Here is a 6,496-nt window from a genome sequence, read left to right on the forward strand (position 1 = left end):
ACCAGAAATCTAAAAAAAACAGGCAGAAGTTGCGGTCTTCCAGGTCCAGAGTGTTTTATTGAAAAACACAGAGCATACACACTGAGATGATCTCCGGAGAACAACTGAACATACAATGAAACAGCTTCCCTTTTATACATTTCAGGCTGTTGGGGGCTCCTCCCCCAAGCTCCTCCTTTCTTTTCATTATTTTAGATGCATTTTCTTCAGTTAAGTCTAATTAATTTTATCCTACCGGAGGAAAGTCCTTTTCAAAACATATTTTTTATATATTTAATTAAAAAACACTTTATTACAGGTCATGATTATATCTCTTATAAGTCATAATAACATATGTTGCCATTAAATCAAAAACACATCATATTCCAGTCATTATTATTTCAAAGTTTTCATTCAGTGATCATTGCAGAGCAAAGTTTTCATTCAGTGATTTATGATTATAGCATTTCACATTAAACATGGTTGGCATAATCTTGGTACTTAAACCTCCTGTGTTTCTATTCTTCAAGCATATGTCTCATGCATAGGCCTTATTTGGGCTCGGCTGTCTGTTTGCTGGACATCTGTGCACTCTTAACTTAGCCTCAGTGCAGAAGCCACTTTTAGCGGGACTTGCCAGACTCACTGTCTTGTTCTGATCTAAAGTTGCACTTAGAACCCTTAGAGCAGCATCTTACTCTGATCTAAAGTTGCACTTTGAGCAGCATGCCAGACCCTCTGTCTCTTTTCTGCAGCATACCAAACTTTTTTAGACTTTTAAAGCAAGACCTTTATTCAATGTGAAAGACATGTATATATTTTAATCATTGGTGCACATTAATTCCCTACAGTGGCAAGCCCAGCACACACATTTATACCTTACAGAATCCCAACACGCTCTCTCTCCCATGGAACCACCCCATCCCTGCATAAAGAACTTTCTCACACTCAAACATTGAAGCAACACAATTTCAGTTCATCAAGGACATTCCCTGTTAGGTTATTTATCTTTCACTGACCAGATAAACATTTCACAACAACCGTATTCTGTTCACGGCATGAGGGAGCTTTAAGCACCTTAGAGGGCATGTTATCTATATTTCACCCTTGTCTAGAGTATGGAGGCAACTGCTTTCTGTCAACCCTACCTTAAATATTCCAGCATGGAGGCTGGTACAAGATTTCTCCAACATTACTCCTATTTGGCTGAAGAAAGGCACAGTCTAATATTTCACCTCACACGTCCTTCAGGGTTGTTTACCACAGCTGTCTTATCTATTAGACGGAATAAACAGCTGACTGACATAACTTCAATCATTACAAGAAATCAGGAAAAATCAGGCACAAAAGCAAAACATGCAGATGGGAAGGAATGACTGCAGGCAAATGGAGACTTAATGTGCCACAGCCGCAAGAAAGGAAACAGGCCCACAGTAGTTCCTCTGCCAAAGTTCTATAAAGAAGGATAAATAGGAAAGAGATTAAGAAAAGACAGGAGGTCAGACAGCACTTGGACCCCAGGCTGGAACATTTAGCATAGTTTCCAATTTGAATTAACAGCATTTTTTTCCAATAGTGGCATTGTTACTGAGTGATGCCTGAACTCCATGGACAGCTTTAGTGAAAACAGAAGCAGGGTCATGTGTTCTGACAAAAACACCATTCAGTCAGAGGTGACTGTGTCGTGTTTCCTCAACATGATACCAGAGGGTTTCACAGGAATGTCAAGAACGTCTGCTTTAATGTAATCCCAGCTGCTTGCGCATTGCTAAGCGTTCCTATTGCCTCGGCATCATCCTGATTGTGTGTGGGTGGACAAATAAGCCCCCGGAATACTGTTTGGGCTGTAAATGCTGTGTTTAAAACAATCAATATCCACTCTGATTTACACACAACAAAAGAGTATGGAGTGTTTAAGAGGATTTGCTTGCAGCGCACGCACATTTATGTGTATGCGTGCACTTGCACAATAGGAGCCCTGATGTGGCGGGGTGAGTGTGCGTGAGCGGGTGTGTGGGCTGTAGGGCCACCCTCTGATCGTCTCCCTGGCAGCCACTGCACCAAAGTGCTCTCCGGGTGCTGGAGAGGCTTCCCAGAACACGAAGGAAAACACACACACATGTTACAACCTCCTTATCAGAGCTGACAGCATCTATTTCTTCTATACAGCCTTTATGCATCCCTGCAACTTTACGCCATGTGGATGTGTACACACATGGATGGCAGGATGCATGTGAGTGAATTTGCTCTCTCTCTCCGTTTCGCCCCCCCAGTGTTTGATGTGGTCTTTGGAGAGCAATGTTTAAAGAAATTCTTCTCCAGCTTTGAAGTTTCACCGTGTTTCCCGATCTCTCTCTGCACTGTTTCCTCTTTTATCTTCAGAGGGAGTGCCTGCCAGGAGGGAAACAGGCCAGTTTGGAACAAGATACTAACCCCACATCTTCTGTTTACCATGTGTTATACCCTCTTGTGCAGACATAATTATTTCTTGCAAGGTGTGCCCCACTATCACCACCTCCCAAAGATCTAGAAAAAATCAGACCGCTTCTTACAAAGAACTCCTTTATTTAAACGAAATACCTCCAAGAGACTTATTAAATAAAAACTGCATTGTGGTATGTCTGGTATGCTCTAACAGATATGCCAGGTGTCATCTTCCAGTACAAAGATCCACTTACTTCAAAGCTCTCATTTGTGGCTAATGACTCCCATCTCCACTTAGTCGTGCAAAAAAAAGAAGACAAAAAACACATTGACAAGTCGGGCTGACAGAACAAGGTGGAAAACACATCCTGCTAATGCAGACATGCACTTTATTCAGAGGCCAGAATGATGACACAGATGCTTGTTTTGGATAGGTTGGTGAGAGATTTTATGCATCATGTGAAACAGATGTTAGAACAGTGTGCTGACCGTTCTCTACTGAATGAAGCTGTGCAGATAACGTCCAAATACAACACAGTTGCAATAGCTAAATAAACTATCAGGCTATATTCAGGTAAGCTTGTAGCAAGGATTTTCATAATTTACATGGAGCAGATTTTCCTTCTAAGCAATTAACATATGTTGCAGTAGCTATCATGCTCAATAGAAATGGACTGATACACGTTTTGTTTTTTTTTTAGGCCGATGCCAACACTGGTTATAATTACCGCTACATATCAGGGATTAGTTAGACTTATCTACTTATCTTAATTATTATTTTTTTTATTAATGTTCAATACTTTTCAATATTAAAACCTAATTAAAATTATGTTTTAATCTCACTTTACCCCAATCTAATTATTCAAAATGTTTTAAACAAGTGTGCAATGGTAAACGTTACTGAAAACTTAAGGATTTCAACCTTTTAAGGCTTAATGTTTTTTTTTTTTTTTTAAATGTAACAATTATGCCTTTATTCGTGTTAGTCAGTGGTTTAAAATCCCAATAAAGACATAAAGATTACAGTTTCAATGAGACAATGCACTTCCTATGGTAGAAACTTAGAAAAATATATATCAAGAAACAGGTAGAGAAATAGCAGAGTTTAGTTCTGCAAAGATGCAAATGTATTTATGTTCCTTAGTTTAAACGCTTCTTGGTCTCCCTCTTGCTTTTGCATTTCCTTTTTCAAAGAGTTTCCACTTAGCAGCACCCAGATTCTGAGAACCAGAATTATCTGGTTTATCGGTTAACTCCCCATTCAATTTGTATCAACTTCTCTAATAACCTGTGATTTCTATATACTGTATTTTACTCATAACATTTTCTTTTCTTGTTTTTTTAAGTGCTTGAACAGTTCTTTCCTAGACTTTGTAAAATCCCTCAAAAGTTTTTCAACAGCCTGCTTTTTCTCTTATTGTTTGTGTCCATTCAATATACTTTAGCCATGAGAAAAATACCCAAGTTAATGGCATTATCCTTTCAGGACATTAACTGTCTACACAAGGTGAAGAATGTCAGGAAATACTTCCGTGAAAAGATCTGGGGAAAACAGATGTTGTGAAAGATCTATTTCATTTTGGTATTTCTATATGTTTGACAAAATTCTGTAAATAATTTTCTTTGTGACTGGGAACAAAGAGGATTTAAAGATCTGGTCTTGTTATCTAAGGGTGTAACAACTGCTACCTTTGGTCCACTTTAAACGGAACAGAGTTCCTTGACAACCTCGGTCCTGGATTTATGTGCAGGTGTGAATAAAGAACACCATGAAATTGGACCAAGCAAGTGGACCAGGCCTCACTTTATTAAGCCCCTGTCACACTTTGACTGGCAAAAACGCTGGCATATGTTGGATAAGTTACGAGCACGCAGAAGCACCATGAAACACGCTGGCAGACATTGACATACAACAAGTATTTTGAGAATGCTCAAAATTTTTTGACATATGCCAGCGTATTCCATACGTGGGCCATAAGTTACAGGTAAGTTATCTGATCGTTGACATACGTTAAGTGTAAGTTACTCATACGTCATAGCGTCTACCTTATCCAAAAGCAATGAGGTAACGTGCAAAACTTATGCGTAACTTACCAAGAACTTGTCTCAAATGCATATCAATGTATTTGATGTTTTCCAGACGACGCTAAACGTGTTTCTAACTTCCAGCTACTGCATAATGGCGTATTGGCAGTGTTTTGGTATAAAAGGGGTTCATAGGAGGAAACCATCAGTTCTTCTCCAGACTTCATGCCCATCATAGGGTGAGCCAGAAAGTGAGTGTGATGGATCCTCCCTGTGTTCACGCCAACGGCCAACAAACTTGCTAACAGACATGATGCTGAATCTGCTGCGCCTGCAACCCTTGTTTCTTATTCTTTTTTCCTTTTATTTATTGTTTTTCTGTTTGTTTTTTTGTTTGTTTTTTGTCGGGCAGTAAACAGCAGCTAGGGTAATGCCACAATAAAATCAATCTTTTTATGCAGGCCGGGTGCCTCTGTCCTCAGGACACTGGCTTGTGCAGCATTTCATGGGCACTATGCTGCCGTGCGTTATGCATTAGTTAGGCTGTCCTTTGATATAACTTCTGCACTCATTATGAATACGCTATGTATATGTCAAATGTTATTAAAATACCTAAAAAGTTCAGCGTATGCCAGCATTTTAGAAGAATCTGGGACGTAAGGCATAGGCTGGCTAAATCATCATGGTGTGACAGGGGCTTTAGGTGGCCGTGCTCTGCTTCCAAATTGACATTGGTGCTGTTAACTTTAGGTATGAATATAAACGGGCCTTGTACCAAATGCAGGAAGGACACGTTTTTTTGGTCTTTGCAAGCTTTCATAGAAATGAAAATAAATCCAAATCACACCTCTTCTAGCAATTGTCACGCATGTAGCTTTGGTATAAGTTATAGTTTGCTTTTAAAAAGTGAAATTGGAATAGAAACCAGACCTGATAAAATCAATAATAATAAAAAAAATATCCACGTTTGCTCAGGGGCCAAACAAGAGGACCAAGGGAGCTTCTGGTTTGAATACACCTTAATATGATTTAGAAAAGAAAACTATGGAAGTCTTCAACTGAGCTGATAAAGAAGCTTTTATTGAAGTTGGAATCCCATCTTTAAAATCCTTTTTATGAAGCAGAAGAAGTACCAATTACCAATTATTTTCTAACTTGCAGCTGGACCGTGGCTAGGCTGGATGTGACATAAATCCTAGGCTCTCGGTAAAATTTCAAAGTGACGGCAGCAATTATTGCAGAGATGTCTCCAGAAACTGGATGTAAAAATATTTACATCCTGTGTTTTACTTTAAAATGTAGGTTTTTTTATATTTTATATTTTCCGCTTTACATTTTAGTGGTATATTTTCTTCTCCTACCAAGAATATAGAATATTTAATGCGATGTGTAAACAGAGTCAGTTTATGTGTTAATTAATCTTAGTTTGTACATAGCTTTCTGTACATAGAGGCCCAGAGAACGTTAGTTTACAAAGGACTTTGTGAATACAAAGGAAAACAGTAAACAGGTCAGGCTGAAAGTTGTGTTGATATGAAGAGCAGGATAAATATATATAATAAAAACATCTAAACCTTTCAAATTCCTTGGGAGACATGTTTAACACTTTGTTCAAAAACTGGTAGAGCATGTTGCAAACATGACACAGATTTCCAATGACAGACAGCCAAGAGGGCCATAATAAATTTTACCATAACAAAAATGTAAAAAAAAAAGGTTAATGTTTTATTACATAAGATTAAAACCTTGATATGAAACCTGTAGTAAAATTAACTGTTCATTTTACATAAACCCAAACTGACCAATCAAGAGCTTTACTGTAGTTTCAACCTCTGTAAATGGAAAACCTTCTTCTTTTCTCTATACAGCTAGTTTGTAAGAGCAGAGAAGCTTTGTAAATGCATAACTATAAGAGGGCCAAGGCTGAGTGAGTGCTCACTTTTAAAATCAGACATAAAGCGCCCAATAAAAAAAGACAAATAACTGAGCTGCTGTATTACTCAGATAAAAGGGATGTTACCTTGGCAAACAAAAGGCACAAAACTACTCTCCGTGTATCACAGCCTCC

Source organism: Cyprinodon tularosa, unplaced genomic scaffold (assembly GCF_016077235.1).
Source record: "Cyprinodon tularosa strain WSP-4 unplaced genomic scaffold, ASM1607723v1 ctg280, whole genome shotgun sequence".
In the NCBI taxonomy this organism is placed as follows: domain Eukaryota; kingdom Metazoa; phylum Chordata; class Actinopteri; order Cyprinodontiformes; family Cyprinodontidae; genus Cyprinodon; species Cyprinodon tularosa.